General features: G+C 43.7%; 1 protein-coding gene across 5 annotated transcripts in view; it reads right to left on the reverse strand.

Annotated features, from left to right (window-relative positions):
* The window catches only part of NAALADL2 (N-acetylated alpha-linked acidic dipeptidase like 2), a 607,172-nt gene that overhangs the window by 117,213 nt on the left and 468,385 nt on the right, over positions 1–21,574 (reverse strand). The window lies entirely within an intron of this gene.

Genomic DNA, 21,574 nt, shown 5'->3' on the forward strand with positions numbered 1-21,574 from the left:
TGTGGTGAATATTGGAATGGATAATAACTGAGCCAAGGGTCTGAGTGGGAACCAGGAGGAACTGGGTACATCACTGATGACCAGATGTGGGGATAAACATTGGGATCACCATCAGCAGGGTAGTGATCATAAGCTCAGAAGCTTGTAAGTTTCCAGATACATTTGGTTGGCTACAACTGGAGGCAGACCAGCTCTACTTGAGCCCAGCAAGGCAATTCCCATGTTTTAATGTTTCACGTAATTCCCCCAGAGCCATGCTCAGTCATGCTGCTTTGCTTACCAAGCACAAATCTAGGGATGGGAAGCGTAATGACTCATTTACCATAAGTGCATTTTTCAAACATCCTCATGGCTAAAAATAATCAGAATAAAACAGACATTCCTGTAACTTGAGGTCATTAAAGATGAAGTTAAGTATGAAAACCAATAAAACAGTGACAACACAAAATGTGAGAAGACTACAGCAATATTCGCGAGGCGGAATAAAGTTACACACAGTGTGCAAAATCGTATGCAGACGACGACAAACTAATTAACAAGCTTGAAATGGAATGGGTTGCAGAACCGCCATATATCTAAAGTGATGGTTGTTTTGGGGGAGGGAATATGCATTTACAGCTTTGAAGATGCTTCGTGGTGAATCCTATCTTTGCATTTTCTAAAAATGCAAAAAAAAAAGAAAGAAAAGAAAATCCATAACTCAATAGCATCTGTTTGTTACTACGATGTTTGTGAGTTTTAATGAAACTAAATATGGATGAAGAAAAGACATGCACCCCCTTCGGTGTGGAAGCAGGGAAAGACCATAGATGACTGAAATGGTCTATGGCAGGGCCAGATTTAGGTTTGATGAGGCCCCAAGCTACTGAAGGTAATGGGGCCCTTTATATGTCCAGCTCTCCTTGGTCAACAACAAATTGTCGCTGTTTCTTGTGTTGAATATATGCCATATGGTAATTTATGGACCTAATAGGTATCTAAAGCCATTGGCACATGTTGCCATGCAACCTGTCCATGCAGAATGTAAAAGGTAAAGGGACCCCTGACCATTAGGTCCAGTCATGGCCGACTCTGGGGTAGCAGCGCTCATCTCGCTTTATTGGCCAAGGGAACCGGCGTACAGCTTCCGGGTCATGTGGCCAGCATGACTAAGCCGCTTCTGGCGAACCAGAGCAGGACACGGAAATGCCGTTTACCTTACCACTGGAGCAGTACCTATTTATCTACTTGTGCTTTTGAACTGCTAGGTTGGCAGGAGCAGGGGCCAAGCAACGGGAGCTCACCCCGTCATGGGGATTCGAACCGCCGACCTTCTGATCAGCAAGCTCTAGACTCTGTGGTTTAATCCACAGCGCCACCCGCATCCCTTATGCAGAATGTAGGCACCCTATATATAGAAATGAGCAAACCAGTGATATTTTAGGGAGCAGGCTATCAGGCGGGGCCCATTACTTAACTCATAGGAGCCTACACAACACAAAACACTGTTGCTGTATGTAGGTTTTATTTTATTTATTTCTTATCTTATATCTTGGAAATGTACATCCAGTTTTTTTCCCTTTAATTTTTTTTGCCCCCCCCCCCAAGAGAGTGGGGCACTAAGCTATAGCTCGTTTATCTTATACAGTGGTACCTCGGGTTAAGAACTTAATTCGTTCTGGAGGTCCATTCTTAACCTGAAACTGTTCTTAACCTGAGGTACCACTTTAGTTAATGGGGCCTCCCGCCGCCGCCATGTCACCGCCGCCTGATTTCTGTTCTCATCCTGAAGCAAAGTTTTTAACCCGAGGTAATATTTCTGGGTTAGTGGAGTCTGTAACCTGAAGCGTCTGTAACCTGAGGCACCACTGTACGTAAATCCGGCCATAGAGTCTTTGGCAACAGCACCACAATTACTGCCAGTTGTTGAGGGAGCAGGGCAATGGCCAGTTCAGAGCAGTTTGGGTACACTGACAGGATCACCTCTGTGCCTGAACTGCCCCAACCTCTCCCCAGCCTGCCACCTCACAGTCCTGATAAGCTGTCAAGGCGTTCTGTGAATGTAGATAAGTCTTATACAGTGGTACCTCAGGTTACATACGCTTCGCGTTACAGACTCTGCTAACCCAGAAATAATACCTCAGGCTAAGAACTTTGCTTCAGGATGAGAATAGAAATCGTGCTCCGGCAGCCCAGCGGCAGCAGGAGACCCCATTAGCTAAAGTGGTGCTTCAGGTTAAGAACAGTTTCAGGTTAAGAACAGACCTCCGGAACAAATTAAGTACTTAACCCGAGGTACCACTGTACATTCTGAGGGCAGGGGAAGTATGTGGGGAAAATTCTGTTGCTCTTCAGTTCTGCTTCTGCTTCTATGGGTATCTGATTGGCTGCTGAGGGAAGAGAAGTTTATCTTTGCTTGCTTGCTTGTTTGTTTATTGGACAAACTTTATGTACTGTAGCTTTTTTAAAAAAAACAACACACCAATATCTAAGAGGTTTAGAAAAATATGGGGGGGGGACATTACAATAATAGGGTTAAAAAAAAGAGGTTTGTATGAACTTATTAAACTGAATAAAATCTGCAGTAGCTAAAAATATATAAAACACATGTAACTTCTACATGACTGGGTCGGTCAGGCAGGCAAAATGCTGGGCTGGATAATCCAGCAGAGATCCTTTCATTTTCTTAAGGAGTTTCTTACTTGCAAAGTAGAAATAGTTAGGGATGAAATTAATCACCCATCATGCTTCAGTTGAAACTGGATGGGACACCCGCTTTTCAGAATTAAGCCAATTTAGACAAGCCATCCCTGGTGCTTGAATCATTTTGGGCTTGTATCCTCCAAATCCTAAATATCTTACCTAAGGCTGCTTTTCTGATGCCATACATTTGCTTTACAGTCTGCACCTGTCTTTGCAGATCTGAAGTGAACCCATTTCTTCCTTTCCTCCTGAGCATACACAATAGCGCTTTCTAAATCCTTCACAGAGCACTGAAGGGTTGCTCAGTTTAATAGAAGCCCATAATGCATTAATACATTACTCACTGTGAAAGGTGCTCTTAAATATTCCCTTGGATGCTAATTTAGCTGGATTTTGTAGCAAGAACACACTGACATTGTTAAGGCTAATGTCTCGGTGTTTTACAAGGCAAAACACACGTGGAGGTTAAGCTGATTGTATGGATTGTTTTACGTGAGCAACTTTGAGTTCATTGTTACGTAACGAGGAAAAACAAATCTCTTATCCCATTACAAGTATGAGATGAGAGCTGCTGATAATGAATGCTCGTCTGCAATTCATTATACTTTTGGTGTCCATTTAAATGGCATGTGAAAAAAAAGTTTACCTGTATAGATTACGAAAATTGTCAGTATGCATGTTTCTTTATTTTGAAAAAGCTATTGTTTTCTGTGCTTAGTCATTTGCATAATTTATCATCCTCCTCTAGTCTTTTGGGAGAAACAAGAAAGAGCTGTATATTGGAAGCTTGGTCTCAGCTACTTGGTTAATGCACATGATGAAAATAATTGTTAAGCTCCAAGACCTCACATGTCATCTTCAGCCTGCTTACGACCTTCCATTGTGGATTCTTGAAGGCAACATTTTCCAGTCCACATTGTGTTTGTCACACGCAGCTTCGTCTCTCTTCCACTGCAGTTTGTCTTCCAACCAAAGGCTGTCTTATTTTTTCTCACTGTATGCTGTGGTGAAATTATGTAATTTACCTAATCAATTATGTAAATTACCTTGACATAAAATTATAGAATTGTAGAGTTTGAAGGGACGCGGGTGGCGCTGTGGGTAAAACCTCAGCGCCTAGGACTTGCCGATCGTCAGGTCGGCGGTTCGAATCCCCGCGGCGGGGTGCACTCCCATTGCTCGGTCCCAGCGCCTGCCAACCTAGCAGTTCGAAAGCACCCCCGGGTGCAAGTAGATAAATAGGGACCGCTTACTAGCGGGAAGGTAAACGGCGTTTCCGTGTGCTGCGCTGGCTCGCCAGATGCAGCTTGTCATGCTGGCCACGTGACCCGGAAGTGTCTGCGGACAGCACTGGCCCCCGGCCTCTTAAGTGAGATGGGCGCACAACCCTAGAGTCGGACACGACTGGCCCGTATGGGCAGGGGTACCTTTACCTTTACCTAGAGTTCGAAGGGACTCTGAGGGTCATCTTGTTCAACCCCTTGTTTGGGTCCTACCTTCTGGAGGAAGAGAAAACAAGCTTGCCCCATCTTCCATTTGACAGGCCTTGAGATAGTTTAAGATGATGGGCATATCTCCTCTTTTCCAGGCTAAACATATCCAGTTCCTTCAACCGATCCTGCTGCAATGTAGTAATCTCAACTAAAGTATCCATGGCAGATAGTCACCCAACCTCTGCTTAAAAATCTCCAATGAAGGAGAGTCCACAACCTCCCAAGGGAGTCCATTCCTCTGTCAAAGAGCTCTTAATGTCAGAAAGTTCTTCCTGAAGTTTAGTTGGGCTCTCAAGTTCTACCCTCCAGATCAGGAGAAAACAAGCTTGCTCCATCTTCCATGTGACAGCCCTTGAGATATTTGAAGATGGCTATCATATCACCTCTCTGACTGAAACAACATGACAACATCATTCCAGGAAGTCAGAGAGGACTATTTTGGGCTGGTTGGATAAAAAAGCTCATTGAGACAAGCAATCTGATCTAGTAACAGGAGCATTCTGCATTCCTCCGAGTCTTTCTTTCTTTGTTGAAAACAAAGAAGCTGTGCTTTGGGTACAGAATAAAGCCCATGTGCTTTTTTTTACGTGGGTGGCGCTGTGGGTTAAGCCACAGAGCCTAGGACTTGCCGATCAGAAGGTCGGCGGTTTGAATCCCCGCGACGGGGTGAGCTCCCGTTGCTCAGTCCCTGCTCCTGCCAACCTAGCAGTTCGAAAGCACGTCAAAGTGCAAGTAGATAAATAGGTACCGCTCCAGCGGGAAGGTAAACGGTGTTTCCGTGTGCTGCTCTGGTTCGCCAGAAGCGGCTTAGTCATGCTGGCCACCTGACCTGGAAGCTGTATGCCGGCTCCCTTGGCCAATAAAACGAGATGAGTGCCACAACCACAGAGTCGGCCACAACTGGACCTAATGGTCAGGGGTCCCCTTTACCTTTACCCTTTACCCTCTCAGTACACCTGATATATCAAGAAATGACTACAAACATTGTGCAGTCAAGTAAACCACCAGATAAGTATTAGCAGGAGTGCATCTTTGCTTTGGAATAGTGTTGACTCTCCCATGCAGCTCCTGGCTGTAACCAGGTTTCTGGTTGAATTCAGCCCGTCTTAGATCAGAGAAAGAAAAAGCTCGCCTCTCAAAATAAATATTAACAGCAGGGCAGTAGAAACTGCCAAAGAGATTGGAGCAACTAGCTGCTAGCTGGCTCTCGGTTTTCCCTTCATCCCATTATGGTTCCATATCTTTGTATCCGAAATCCAGGAATGATAGGGGTTTTATACATATCCTTTAAACAGAGCTCTGGAGCAAAAATGCCCCCTAGGAAGCAATAATGTGAATGAGGCATTTTTTAATGACTGGCTGTGGTCCTAACAGCAAAGTTTGTTTTCCCTCTGTCATTCTGGAGGGCCATTATAACACAGACATCTAAGTGAGCTAGCTTAGGTGTCATTCACAAGTCCCATGATCCACAGAGGTAAAGAAAAGAAAAGAAAAGGAAAGTTCTATTTATTTAGCTTGCTTGCAGATAGTCAGCTGGCGTGAGCCATCGGTCACGCAGAGGTACTTGCCAGGCAAGTGCTTTACCCATTTAGCTCCCTGCTCTGAATCTTCTCTGAAAAAGCCCCAGGTGATGGATGCAAGTAGAGCTTTTGCTTATTTCTTTGCCATTGCTCTTGGGGGTAGCAGACATCCTTCTACTATTAATATCTTTCATGGTCTGTATAGGCCAGTTCAAAAGGCGAAGCACTTTTCAGGATCAAAAATAAAGAACGTCTCCATACAATCCATACCTGCCTGGCTGAGACTTGCAAAACTTTGTGTGCGTTCCAGTTGAACCTCAGATCCTCTAAGTGTCCCTATTTTCCAGGGACAGTCCCAAATTTACAATAGTTGGCCCAGTTTCTGATCCCAGAATGTCCTGTTTTTCATTAGGACATCCCTATTTTCATCAGAGAAATGTTGGAGGGTAGCCTACACTGAGCTTGGGTTGTCACTTGGTGGGCACGGGCCTGCTCTTGACAAGGAAATAAAAACCAACCCTACCACAAAGTCACACTAGTGACTTGTTGCTGTTAATTTGGGCCTCGCTAGGCCTAATATGGACGCGGGTGGCGCTGTGGGTAAAAGCCTCAGCGCCTAGGGCTTGCCGATCGATAGGTCGGCGGTTCGAATCCCCGCGGTGGGGTGAGCTCCCGTTGCTCGGTCCCTGCTCCTGCCAACCTAGCAGTTCAAAAGCACGTCAAAATGCAAGTAGATAAATAGGGACCGCTTACTGGCGGGAAGGTAAACGGCGTTTCCGTGTGCTGCGCTGGCTCGCCAGATGCAGCTTTGTCACGCTGGCCACATGACCCGGAAGTGTCTCTGGACAGCGCTGGCCCCCGGCCTCTTAAGTGAGATGGGCGCACAACCCTAGAGTCTGTCAAGACTGGCCCGTACGGGCAGGGGTACCTTTACCTTTACCTAGGCCTAATATAAGGGACGCGGGTGGCGTTGTGGGTTAAACCACAGAGCCTAGGACTTGCCAATCAGAAGGTCGGTGGTTTGAATCCCCGTGATAGGGTGAGCTCCCGTTGCTCAGTCCCTGCTCCTGCCAACCTAGCAGTTCAAAAGCACGTCAAAGTACAAGCAGATAAATAGGTACCACTCTTTTGGGAAGGTAAACGGCGTTTCCGTGTGCTGCTCTGGTTCGCCAGAAGCAGCTTAGTCATGCTGGCCACATGACCCGGAAGCTGTACGCCAGCTCCCTCGGCCAATAAAGCGAGATGAGCGCCGCAACCCCTGAGTCATCCATGACTGGACCTAATGGTCAGGGGCCCTTTGCCTTTTTAGGCCTAATATAATATTCATCACACTCAGCAGTCACTTGTATGTTTTAGGCACATAGTAGAACTGCAATGATGGATCAACATGGATAACATGATGTTTCTTCTGTAGAAGCTGCTTGGACCTCTATGGATGGAGAACTTGTCATTTTTGATAAGGGTAACAGGAAAAGCGGCTATGACACCTTAGCAAAACTGAAGCGTTAAATGTTTTGGCAAACCAGAGCTGGAAGTGCGTAAAAGTTCCTTGCATGGGAAACACCACGCTGAATCTGCAAGAGGACAAATGGATGCCCTCATCTGCCCCAGCTGCAACAAAACATGTCTCTCCTGTATCGGTATATACAGCCACAGCAAGCGCTACAACTTTGCAACAGCTTGACTTCACCCACAAAGGTGCACCTCTCCATTGTCTCCCAAGACAGACAGATGCCAACAGACCGCATCATGCAAACTGTTATTTGAATAATGCTTTTTAAGAGCCCTCCCACCAGATGTCAATGAGAAAAACAACTACCAGAGCTTCAGAAGACATCTGAAGGCAGCCCTGTTTAGGAAAGCTTTTAATGTTTGACGGACTACTGTATTTTAATATTTTGTTGGTAGCTGCCCAGAGTGGCTGGGGAAACCCAGCCAGATGGGAGGGGTATAAATAATAATAATAATAATAATAATAATAATAATAATAATATATTATTATTATTATTATTATTATTATTATTATTATTATTATTGGAGGCACTGGGGATGAGTTCATAGAACCAAGGGAGAAGTGGCTGCAAAAGGTTTGAGAACCACCATTAAAAAACCTCAGGTTCTGTAATGCAGATCACAACATTTTACAGCTTAGGCTGTATGGCTAATGACAGCTGGCAGTGTTTTTTTTCTCTCTCTTTATTTGCAAAGAAACATTATTTCTTTAAAAAGGTCCTCAGGAGATGTTACTTCAAGTCCCTTCATGATAAGAGTGATGGGGCAAAAAGCCATCTCAGTAATTGTTCCGTCTCTCTGGAATTCCTTCCCTGGGAGACCCCAACAGGTCACCGCTCTCGCCTCAACTCCCGCCAATTTTGTTGAGAGACATTTTTAATCCAGTTGGTGTTCAGAGGGCAAAGCAGATTGCTACTTTAATTCAGCTGGTTATTAGTCATTCTCTGCTTTGCTGTGTTTTGTCAGTCTCTAGGTGTAACTGTTGTACTGTATTTCTTAATTAAGTTTTATTGATATTTGGAGGTTGTTTTTATATTACTTTCACATTCGGAGATGGAGAGAGATGGGACTGTGCAGCCTCTCTGTCTCCTCTGTTGAAAGACTAGCACATTTCGGCTCCTCCTTCAGCTGCAAACTACAGCAGACATTTTGTCAGGCTATAAGAGAGGGAGAGAGATCGGAGTGCAGGACTTCAAGAGCTTGGATGAAATACAGTGGTACCTCTAGTTACAGACTTAATCCATTCTGGGGTGCCGTTCATACCCCAAAAAGTCCATAAATAGAGCACTGATTCTGCGCACGCACACGGCATGATAGAGCGCTTCCGTGCATGTGCGAAGTGCGCAGAATGCTTCTGTGCATGCGCGAAGTGCGCAGAACGCTTCTGTGCACACACGCGGGGTGAAACCTGGAAGTGTATACTTCCGAGTTTGCCACGTTCGCAAGCCGAAAAGACGCAACATGAACCTAATGCAACACGAGGTATGACTGTACCAGCAACATTTCTCTTCTACTTTCCCTGAACTCAGCTGCTTGTTACAAGAGCTTTGTAATTAAGAACGGGTCTTGAGATTTATTTTTTCTTCCTCCTCCCCAGTCCTCCTTCCTTTTGTGATGTGTATTTTCAAGTTAAAAGCTTGAGTCCAAGGGTGGTCTAATCACTGATAGTAGTAAGCTGTTGTGGCAGCCTTTTGAAATGCTTTGAATAAACCTATTTATTTCTTTATTTAGTGGTCACATTTGACCTGCAGCCTTTTTATTTTAAAATATCAGCGCTGTAAAACATCCTATTCATTCATTCATTCATTCATTCATTCATTCTTTTAATGTGTTTATATGCCACCTTTCCTCCCAGCACCTCAAGATGGTGAACACAGTTCTCTTCCCATTTTATGCTCACAGTAACCCTGCCAGGTAGGCTAGGCTGACTGGTCCAAGGTCACCCTGTGAGCTTTGTGGTTGAATGGGGATTTGAATCCTGGCTGCCCAGCACCTGGTCCAATGCTCTAACCACTACACCACACTGGCTTCTCCTTTCAGACAACAAGGAACCACCTCCAAAATGGAATAAAACTGAAAGGGGGGGGTATAAATAAATAAATGATGCAGTATCGCCCAAGTGTGCAAAACACCAATTACAGGGGGAGGGGGAAAGTATGGGGTGAACACAGGGCTGGATGGAGGTTTGATGAGGCACTAAGCTACTGAAGGTAATGGGGCCCTTTATATGTCCAGCTCTCCTCGGTCAACAACAAATTGCCACTGTTTTTTGTGTTGAATATATGCTATATGGTAATTTATGGACCTAACAGGTATCTAAAGCCACTTCCATATAACAAAATATGTATTTAATCAAAGTAATTGTTGAACTGAAATACAATTAAGAAGAAGTATATTAATAGCGAAATACAATGTTTTAGCAGTTGTTTTTTAAAAGTCTGGAACGGATTAATCCGTTTTGCATTACTTTCTATGGCAAAGCGTGCCTTGGTTTTGGAACGCTTTGGTTTTGGAACAGACTTCCGGAACGGATTAAGTTTGAGAACCAAGGTACGACTGTATATAGAAATGAGCAAACCAGTGATATTTTAGGGAGCAGGCTAGCAGGCGGGGCCCATTACTTGCATCATAGTAGCCTACACAACACAAAACACTGTTGCTGTATGTAGGTTTTATTTTACCGTATTTTTCGCTCTATAATACGCACCAGACCACAAGACGCACCTAGTTTTTGGAGGAGGAAAACAAGAAAAAAAATATTCTGAATCTCAGAAGCCAGAACAGCAAGAGGGATTGCTGTGCAGTGAAAGCAGCAATCCCTCTTGCTGTTCTGGCTTCTGTGATAGTTGTACAGCCTGCATTCGCTACATAAGACAAACACACATTTCCCCTTACTTTTTAGGAGGGAAGAAGTGAGTCTTATAGAACAAAAAATACGGTATTAGTTTTTTATCTTATATTTTGGAAATGTACATCCAGGGATTTTTTCCTTTAATTTTTTTGGGGCCCCCAAGAGAGTGGGGCCCTAAGCTATAGCTTGTTTAGCTTATACATAAATCCGGCACTGGGTGAACAGGATGCTCCTTCCCTGAGGAATGTCTTCAGTGTTTACAGAGATGTACGGTTAAGTCTTTGTGTCAGCTTGTTTATCACATGGTACAGATAGCAAGGAATCAAAATGTTAAAATAAGATAATGCAAAATAAAGTTTACAAATGTAAACAGTGGGGGAACAGTGAGAATGTCAGCAATTGCTCACTTAGCAATTATAACTGTGAGTGTATACCTCTATCTATCTATCTATCTATCTATCTATCTATCTATCTATCTATCTCTATCATCTGTCACCATCTACCTGTATCTATCGAGAGAGAGGATGCTTTGAAAGTAATAACAGAGGGTGAAAGTTACCTTCAGAAAGTTCTGCATATTTCAAACGAAATAAAAATCATTATGCATTCCCTCCAAAGACGATACAATTTCCAACTGTCAAGACTCTTCAGTGTATTTTAACCGAACACCTCCTCTTTGTATCTCCACCCCCCCTTACCCACCCAATTTGCTTTGTGGACCATGATATTACTGTATCTCTGCATAGGCTAGGAGTAACGCAACAAGGAAATTTTTATGCTTCCCCCCATCTTCTTCTTCTTTTTTTGGCCTGTACTTGCGTTTGACTGAAGATATGGAAAACAACTTTTATGACTTAGGTGGTAAAAATAAATGTCCTGGAAGCCTTACATAGCCAGAATTTGGACAGCTAGCATAAAATACTTCATGCTAAATTTACATCCATCAATAAATAAGGAGAGAGAGAGAAAGAGAGAGAGAGAGAGAGAGAGAGAGAGAGAGAGAGAGAGAGAGAGAGAGAGAAATATCCAGGTTGGTTTTTTAATAATGTACATCACATTATTTTCTGAAACAAACTAATAATACCAGCCATAATCTTGATCTACCTGCCTTATTATCGCAGCAGAAGAAAGCACATCACGTTACGAGCTAAACGCTATCAGAAACGGTCAGAATGAAAGGGTTGAACAACAAACAGATAATGTTTTAGAATGGCTATTGGTTATTTTGAGAGCTGGATATGCCTCTAGATTATGGAAGAGCATAAAAGCGAAAAGGATGATGATGGCTGTGCTCTATTTTCCACTTTTAATAAATGCCAATCATCCTCTCCATCCTAGGCTGTTGTCATAAATGCGGAAACTATCGGGGAATCACTCTCATTGCAGAAGGCTTTCTTCTGTGGCTCAATCAAACTTTGCCCAGGGCAATGTGGAAGAGAAAGGGGGACAAAGAAATCTACATCACGATAAGTTAAATTCTGTGGCATGTACAAGTCATGACAATTTGCATTCAAAAAACCCACACATATTTTGCATATGTAATAGTAATTTTGGTACTGAAAGAGCCATGAAGGCACCAACAGGAAGACTCGTCTCCTCCAGCTCACTAAATGTAATGCCTATTCTGCCTCTGAGATTTAACCTTGCATTGCCTGCACAATTTCAAGCATTACCGGAATGCTTAAAGTGCTGTCACGTGGATGATAGAGCAAATTTGTTTGCTTCTTTTCCGGAGAGCAGGACCCAACCCAAATGAGTTCAATTGACAATGAAGAACTTCTCGAGGGTACGAGTGTCTTTCCTGAATCCAGACTGTTTAGGGCTGTAAAGGTTAGAGCCAGGACTTCCACTTGGGACGACGGCCCATTAGTAAAACAAAAATCATTTCTGAGCACAATTCATTGTGTTGCTACTGATCTTTAAAGCACTAAATGGCCTCGGCTTGGTATACCTGAAGGAGCATCTCCACCCCCATTCTGCCCAGACACTGAGGTCCAACTCCGATGGCCTTGTGGCAGTTCCCTCACTGCCAGAAGCCAAGTTACAGGGAACCAGGCAGAGGGCCATCTCAGTAGTGGCACCCGCTCTGTGGAACACCCTCCCATCAGATGTCAATGAAATGAACAACTATCTGACTTTTAGAAGACATCTAAAGGCAGCCCTGTTCAGGGAAGTTTTTAATGTTTGATCTTTTATTGTATTTTTAATATTCTGTTGGGAGTGGCCCAGAGTGGATGGGGAAACAGTCAGATGGGTGGGGTATAAATAATAAATTATATTATTATTATAAAACACTCAGGTTTAGGAGTGAGTTTGCGTCATTTTCTATATGAATAAAGGCTAAAGTATTTGGGTTGCTGTTGCTAAGTTAACTCAGAGGCAAAGGAGATATAAATGATAGAGGTTTATAAAAGATGGAACATCTGTAATAGTTACGATTTTTAATTCCATTCTTCGTCTTGAACTACATTCTCAACATTTTGTTACTCTCTTATAGCAATAGCTTGAATCAATGCACAAGCAAAAGAGAAAGACTCAAGCTCTGGACTAAATGTCTCAGCTTAAAAAATACAACTTATGCAGTACTTTGTTTCTCTCTCTCTTGCTCTCTCCCTCCCCCCCTTCTTCTGCAAGTCAGATGAGCCAAGTGTTAAGAGAACACATATATACAGCTTTTTTATTTTTGTAATAAGCTCATATGCACAAATCTGTTTACTGGTGGCTCTGTAAACTCAGTCACCATGGCAATGAGAATGGTGTAAAAGCTTAGCATGACAGGAAGGAAGGAAGGAAGGAAGGAAGGAAGGAAGGAGGGAAAGGGAAAAGGATACTCTGGAGAGAAAGAGAGAGGGAGAGGAATGACAATGGTTATAGCAAAGGATGGGGCATGTCAACTTGGAAAGGTGGCTTCTGTAGATGAAGGAAAACTTACCCTAAAACTCTGCTTCCTTGCAGGAGAAGAAAAGGCTAAGGTTTCGTAAACCCTACACATATTCAGAGTGGAGTCCCTAAGGTGGTTTTACAGTGTGGTGTAGTGGTTCAGAGCGGTAGACTCGTAATCTGGTGAACCAGGTTCGCGTCTCCGCTCCTCCACATGCAGCTGCTGGGTGACCTTGGGCTAGTCACACTTCTCTGAAGTCTCTCAGCCTCACCCTCCTCACAGAGTGTTTGTTGGTGGGGGAGGAAGGGAAAGGAGAATGTTAGCCGCTTTGAGACTCCTTCGGGTAGTGATAAAGTGGGATATCAAATCCAAATCCAAACTCTTCTACATCTCCTTCTGGAAACTTGGGCAGCCAATCAGGAACCAAACATATCGTTCTGCTTTCCTTTGGACCACGAGGCCGAGAGGGGAGTCTTGTCATCTGAGCAGCCTAGGACATCTAGACACACTGCCAAGTTTACAATCCATGCATTTATAATACATATGAATGCTACAAATGTGCATGTACGCACGCACGCGCGCGCACACACACACACACACACATTGTAGTATCGGTATTATATTTTTGCACTGAGTCAAACAGGAAAAAAATGGATGGGGAGGAATGAAGAGTTGGTTTTTTGGACTACTTAAGTTCTTTACTCCCCCCAACTCCCCAAGGTGTGAAACTACACTGTTGCATGAGTATTAGAAAGACGTTAAGGATAGGCCTTATAGTCTCAAGAAAAGCCATTTAGCCTCCTCAAATCATTACTGGAAATAATTTGTGACAGTGCGTGACAGCATATAGCATAAGCTCTGAGCCACCAAACCATTTTCAGGGAGAAATGTTAATTAATAATTGAAAACTGTGCGGAGATTATCCAAGATTAACTGTCCACATGACCTATAATATACTCAATAATAAAGCTCATCAGAATCTAATGGCCACTAGCAAGTTTGCTCTTAAGAAAAAACCCATCCACCTGCCCACACAGGGATTTTGCTAAGCATTTAGCTTTCTTCCGCCTCCAGATTCTGCACAGTTCAGGTTAAATGCAGCAGCTGAACAGAGGTGGGAGACTGAGGCAGCAGTGTCTGAGCACAGGCCTAGCGCTTCAAGGCTCCATCTTGTCAGGTGTCAAATGCTGATAAGGAGCGGCCACCCAGCAAAAACACAGGACACAGTGCCAAACTACATGTTCAGCTTAATGTGACACTTTCTCTCTCTCCTTTAATTATTTTACAGGTTCAGGGACCAGTATTGTTAAGGAAAGTAAAGAGGGAGGAAAAACGGGTGGCATCCCATGAATTTGTTCTGTTAGCACAGAGATTTACAATTGTGCAGTACAGGCTCTGCATGCTATAAGCCCATCTGCCCCAAAATTATTATGCTTCATGTTCCTTTCCTTTGAGAAGAAGGGCACCTGTGTTTGATGACCTGTATGGATACAGGATAGAGCCACATGGTGCTTGGACACAGGTGGCGCTGTGGTCTAAACCTGTTGGGCTTGCCGATCAGAAGGTTGGTGGTTCAAATCCCCGCAACGGACTGAGCTCCTGTTGCTCTGTCCGAGCTCCTGCCAACCTAGCAGTTCAAAAGGACACCAGTGCAAGTAGATAAATAGGTACCCCTGTGGCGGGAAGGTAAAACAGCATTTCCGTGTGTTCTGGTTTCCATCACAGTGTTCTGTTGCACCAGAAGCGGTTTAGGCATGCTGGCCACATGACCAAGAAAGCTGTCTGTGGACAAATGCCAGCTCCCTCAGCCTGAAAGCGAGATGAGTGTTGCAACCCCATAGTCGCCTTTGACTGGATTTAACTGTCCAGGGGTCCTTTACCTTTTACCTTACATGGTGCTTGACACCCTACTCAGACAGCCTGGGATGACTTCTTGTAGTGTGGAAGCCGCTTATAAACTTGGCACAGGAGAGATGTAACTGCACCAAGAGCCAATGATCTGGCTCTTAATTTTAATTGTTATGCATAAAGTAAGAATAGTCAAACATATATAAAAGATTAACTACAAAGGAATTAAAATTATAATTACAAACCAAAGATTAGTAGAGGTGTTCTCATTCATAATTAATTGGGGGGCATATAATCAATAGATATAAATGGCAGCTTTGAGGGAGGTTTTATGTAGGAGGTCATGAGGAAAAGGCCGTTAAATGAAGCTCAGAGCACCTCCCCTCCCTAAGAAAATCAACAGAAGCACTATATCCTCCTTGGCAACTTAAATTTGACGCCTTGCCTTAATTCATTTTTGCAGTGATGAGTCAAGGTCAATTTTTTATGCAATAAAAGCAATGGATAATCATCAGTCTTTTCCAAAAAGATCTATACCGGGTCTTTGGGGACAATTATGCCAATAATACTCTCTTTAAGATTAGCCTTTTTAAAGACTTAATTGGGGACCAGAGAAATGTTCCCATTTTGTCACCGGTTGCAACAATGGTTTAACTACTTAAAGGGAGATGAGGTTTGGCCCTCCTGCCTTACAATTTATGATCCGCGGCAGGTCTCCCATTCAGACTGAACAATAACCTTTCTGAATCCTCCATTATGGTGAGAAGGAAGATTTGGCCATGCTTCCCTACCCAGCTATCACACCTGCCTCTGGCTATTCATGACAGAGTGTAATACTTCAAGAAGGCCTGTCCACATAGTCTTATATGCACAGGTTCAGAACATATTGCTGATGGAGACATTTTATCTGAGAAATTGTTTGGAATGGGCATATATGTCTTTGATTTTATGTACCGTATGTGTACTGTTAAAAGGGACCACAGAGCCTAGGATTTGCTGCTCAGAAGGTCGGCGGTTCGAATCCCCGCAACGGGGTGAGCTCCTGTTGCTCGGTCCCTGCTCCTGCCAACCTAGCAGTTTGAAAGCAAGTCAAAGTGCAAGTAGAGAAATAGGTACCGCTCCGGCAGGAAGGTAAACGGCATTTCCGTGCGCTGCTCTGGTTCGCTAGAAGCGGCTTAGTCATACTGGCCACATGACCCGGAGGCTGTACACCGGCTCCCTTGGCCAATAAAGCGAGATGAGCACCGCAACCCCAGAGTCGGTCACGACTGGACCTAATGGTCAGGGGTCCCTTTTACTATGCGTACTGTTTAGGTACACTCAACCACTCTGATCTGCAGAACTGGCCGTGTTGCATTTACCACACAATATTCATTCTGCATTTGTTTTTTAAAAAATCTCTTGTTTAGTGGGGCAGCACTGTGGTCTAAACCACTGAGCCTCTTGGGCTTGCTGATCAGAAGGTTGGCAGTTCGAATCCCCACGAGGGGGTGCGCTTCCGTTGTTCTGTTCCAGCTTCTGCCAACAGAGCAGTTAGAAAGCACACTAGTGCAAGTAGATAAATAGGTACCGCTGCGGTGGGAAGGTAAACGGTGTTTCCATGTGCTCTGGTTTCTGTCATGGTGTTCAGAAGCGGTTTAGTCATGCTGGCTCATGACCCAGAAAGCTGTCTGTGGACCAACGCCGGCTCCCTCGGCCTGAAAGCGAGATGAGCACCACAACCCCATAGTCGCCTTTGACTGGACTTAACCATCCAGGGGTCCTTTACCTTTACCTTACCTGAACTTTGGAACTCCCTGCTCATTGACATCAGGCAGGCACCTTTGCTTTACTACCTACAGTACCTGCTTAAAGCATTTTTTGTTTAGGCATACCTGGCCATACGTATAAAATTCTGATATTATGTGTTTTAATCTGGTTTTTAGTTTATCATTAATCTTAATTAATTCTGTATGTTTTAAGTATTTTTTATTAAAAATTAATTGTTTTTAATTGTTTTATTCTTCTTGCAATATGCTTCAAGGGTTCCCCCCCCTTTTTGTTACACTCATGCAGTAACAAAACAGGATTTCAGCACACATTTATCAGTAAGCACATTTTTGCAATCAATTTCCCCTCATTCTTGTATTTGCAATGTGCTGTTGTATTTTGCTGTCACTCATATCTGCATTTTTTGAATGCTTTCCCTAATACATCCATTTTTGTACACATTCTTTGGATGGAGAGCTGTGCTGCAACGTTTGGAGAGGCACACATTTCAAGGGATAGCTGCATTACTGTCCATAAATTGTTAAAGGAAGCATGAATTAGGTAGGTTTGCACTGAAGCGCAAACAGAACCAAATGCCTTCTCCATTCCTTGGTGACACCACCAGAAGGTCCTGCCTCTCAATGCCACATATCTCACCTCTGGTGGTAACTATGCCCACTCCAGAAATCTCCCAAGTGGAGATGGGAGTGTGAGAAGGGACTTTATTTTAGCAGAGGTTTTCCCCCAGTGCCGGATTTACATACAAGCTAAACAAGCTGTAGCTTGGGGCCCCACTCTCTTGGGCCCCCCCAAAAAAATTAAAGAAAAAAACTGGATCTATATAAAAAAAAACCTGGATCCAAAATATAAGATAAAAAAACAAATAAAATAAAATCTACATACAGCAACAGTGTTTTGTGTTGCGTAGGCTCCTATGATGCAAGTAATGAGCCCCCAATCACTTTAAGTTGGAGCTTAATAATTATTTCACGATTAATATATTTCTTCTTAATTGTATTTCAGTTCAACGATTACTTTCATAAAATACATATTTTGTAATGTGCAAATGGCTTTAGATACCTGTTAGGTCCATAAATTGCCGTATAGCATATATTCAACACAAAAAACAGTGACAAATTGTTGTTGACAAAGCACAGCTGGATGTATAAAGGGCCCCATTACCTTCAGTAGCTTAGGGCCTCATCAAACCTAAATCCGGCCCTGTTCCCCCCCCCAAAAAAAAAGTTAATTCAAAATGGCAGAGTTTCTCTTTTAATCAATTGCAATTGTATGAAATAACGTTGTGTTGTTTTTGTTTTTAAGTTTGTTTACTGCCCTGAGTTCTTGTACTTCAGAAAGGTTAAGTCTCTCTCTCTCTCTCTCTCTCTCTCTCTCTCACTCACTCTCATAGATGACTGAAAGAAAAATGGCTTCTGCGCATGCCTTGATGTCATCGGAGCCCATAGATTCTTATATAGATTAGTGAACACACAGCTCTGGAACGGAAGTTGCATAGAACAGCTGTTAAGTGACAAAAGAAATGAGCATTGGACCACAAGCCTGTCATAAACATTGCACTCTTAATCAGAGAACATCTGCTTTTCCATTTCTTTTACGACAACCTCTGCCTTATACTTAATCTGAAACAGAATGATTTTCCTAATAAGGTGCAACAGTGTTTTACAAATTGAAAAGCCTCCTTGCTAAAAAGAAAGGATACCAACTACAGACGTTTCAATTAACGCAACCATTTCTTATAAAATGTGTCTGTGCGGAGTGGAAGGGGGGGGCATTGGGCAGGGTGGAAGAAATGACTCCGCCATTTGGCAAACCCAGAGATTGCTCTGCATTTGCGGAAATTTAATTATGGGCAAATTAGTGGTGCAGATGCCAACGCACAACGGATTCCAAGCTCCCGCTACTCGATTTGAGCTTTCCATTTAAGCGGGTAATGGAATGTGCATGGAAGAAATAAAATAATGCAACTTCTCCAAAAGAACAATTGACAGAAAACACATTTAAAATATTGGGTATATTATACCACAGCTGCAGAACCATCTTTCCCCAAGTATGCTGCTTTCATATGCGCATAAGGACATGAGATGAGCTTGATGGATCAGGTGAATGGCTGTGTTCTCACAGTGGCCAACTAGATTCCTGTGGGAAACCCACAAGCAAGATTTGAGCACAAGAAGAAGAGTTTGGATTTGATATCCCGCTTTATCACTACCCGAAGGAGTCTCAAAGCGGCTACCATTCTCCTTTCCCTTCCTCCCCCACAACAAACACTCTGTGAGGTGAGTGGGGCTGAGAGATTTCAAAGAAGTGTGACTAGCCCAAGGTCATCCAGCAGCTGCATGTGGAGGAGCAGAGACGCGAACCCGGTTCACCAGATTACGAGTCTACTGCTCTTAACTTCTACACCACACTGCTTCTCAAGAGGGATTTCCTGCTTCCTGTGATTTCCAGCAACTGGCATTCAGATGCATTACTGCTTCTGACTATGGAGTCTGAGCATAGCCCTTCTGGCTAGTAGCCCTCTGTAGGAATGATCGCTGGGTTGTGGAGCACACTCCTGCCCGCGGGCAGCCTCAGCTGTCTGCACGCATGACACAGATAAAGCCACAGCTGTCTGAACATCTTGCCCTCTCTCTAACCTTTTGCGGTCTCAGTAGTCCGCCGTGTCCTGTCTGTGACCTTTGTCTCCTTCGTCATACATTGTGCAAGGGGAAAATGACGCGGTGGAAACAGGGGCCAAAATAACTTTGTACCACCTCTCAATGTCGGGACTGGAAGTTGTGTAAAGGTCACAGTCCAAAATGTATCTGACTGGTTTTGCATATTATGCCAATAAAAGGAGCCTCCACAGAGCTAGCCGGCAGCTTGCTTGCAGCTCGCCAGCGCACAGCTCAACTGCATTACCAACTCCTGCCTCATGTCCTTCCCTTGACCCTTGATAGCCCTCTCCTCCATGAATTTGTCTGATTTTCTTTTACAGTCAAGCAAGTTGGTGACCATCACTGCCTCATGTGGGAGGGAATTCCATTGTTCAACTATGTACTGTGTAAATAGGTGCTTTCTTTTATAATAAATAATAATATTTTTTTATTTATACCCTGCCCTTCCCGGTTCAAAAACCGGGCTCAGGGCGGCTAACAACAAATTTAAAACACTTTAAAACACTTAATTATAAAAGCAGCATATAATACAGTATAAAAACATGAATAACAATAAAATTCAAAATTCAAAAATCAATTAGAAAATCCCCAGGGCTAGCTGGCTGAATTGGTCCTACTTGGGCCAGCAAGGAGGCCAGGGGAGAATTAGCTGTGGGGTCTCAGAGCGGGTGATCTTCATAAAAGGGGAGGGGGAGGGAAGAGAAGGGAAATAAAAGATCAGGCTGAATTCAAATTAAAGGCCAGGCGGAATAGCTCTGTCTTACAGGCCTGGTGGAAGGATGTTAAATCCTGAAGGGCCCTAGTCTCATGGGACAGAGCATTCCACCAGGTCAGAGCCATCACTGAAAAGGCCCTGGCCCTGGTGGAGGATGGTCTGACTTCCTTAGGGCCTGGGACCTCTAAACTATGGTTATTCATGGACCTTAACGTCCTCTGCAGGGCATAGCAGGAGAGGCGGTCCCATAAATATGAGGGCCCTAAGCCACTGAATCTTCCAACATTCAGCTTTGTCGAATATCTGCAAGTTCTAGTGCAAGAAGAAGAAGAAGAAGAGGAGGAGGAGGAGGAGGAGGAGTTTGGACTTAATATCCCGCCTTTCACTCCCCTTAAGGAATCTCAAAGCAGCTAACAATCTCCTTTCTCTTCCTCCCCCACCACAAACACTCTGTGAGGTGAGTGAGGCCGAGAGACTTCAGAGAAGCGTGACTAGCCCAAGGTCACCCAGCAGCTGCATGTGGAGGAGCGGGGAAGCGAACCCGGTTCACCAGATTACGAGTCCACCGCTCTTAACCACTACACCACACTGGCTCTCTAGAACATACACAGCAGTGCCTCCTCTGCCAGATGACCATTGTGCTGGGAGCATTGTTGTAAACTCAGAACCAAGACAAAATTACCCTTGTTGTCATTTGTAAATGTGAAACATCTTCAGATTTCACTTTGAAATTGTACTATCTTGCAAACATTTAAAAACGCTAAATAGGGATTGCCAACTTCATTTCCCTCCAAATGCTTTACATCCAACAGTATCCATCATTTATAACAATAAATTATGTTGTGCCATTTGCTCTGATTTCTTTTCTTCCTTCCTTCCTTTTTTTTTTTTTTTTAAAGACAAGAAACAAAAATCCTCCCAACTCAGTTTGGTTCCAGTTTGGGCCAGACTAGTTTGGGAGTCCCGTGATCAGCACTCACTTGCCTTTAAAAGAAAATGCTAATAGCATCTAAGGGCAGGTGGGAGTGGGGTACACAGAGGACAGACTGGTGAAATCGGATTATTCAGATTGGGAGTGGAACAGGGAGGGCTAACCTGAATTGTACCTAAGTGGTTTCCCCTGCAGGGAAAATGGTTGCAGAAGGGGACACTTCAGACTGTAAAAAAAGAGTGTGTTTCTGGAGTTGCAGAAGGGGTTAACTCTCTCCCAGTGCTGTGGTCCCGATCCAAAATCACACACACACACACACACACACCAAGGTTGCTATTAACATTCTCTTTAAAGTGCATAGGATGGTATCTCGGAACTCCTGGTGCTGCAACGGTATGCCCGTAAAACTTGGAAGGGAGGTAAAAGAAATCATTGTGGCAATAAATTATGATGATGGGGCGGTGATAATAATCCTTTAACATATTTAATGCAGGCAGAAAAAATCTCCCTAGAAATACTGGTATCATTTTTCTTCTCTCCACTCACATATTCCTCCCCTGTCCCCTTATTTTCTAGGCAAGGAATGCTTTGTATACATATAATCCCCTTGCGCTTAATAACAGGGACAGCACACAAGCCCATCCTTCAGCGTAAAACAGCAAAAAAACCATACAAAAACCCCCACTTTGCACATCCCATGTCGCTGTGAATATT

The sequence above is a fragment of the Podarcis filfolensis genome (genome assembly GCF_964270895.1).
Source record: "Podarcis filfolensis genome assembly, chromosome: 5".
NCBI classification, from domain to species: domain Eukaryota; kingdom Metazoa; phylum Chordata; class Lepidosauria; order Squamata; family Lacertidae; genus Podarcis; species Podarcis filfolensis.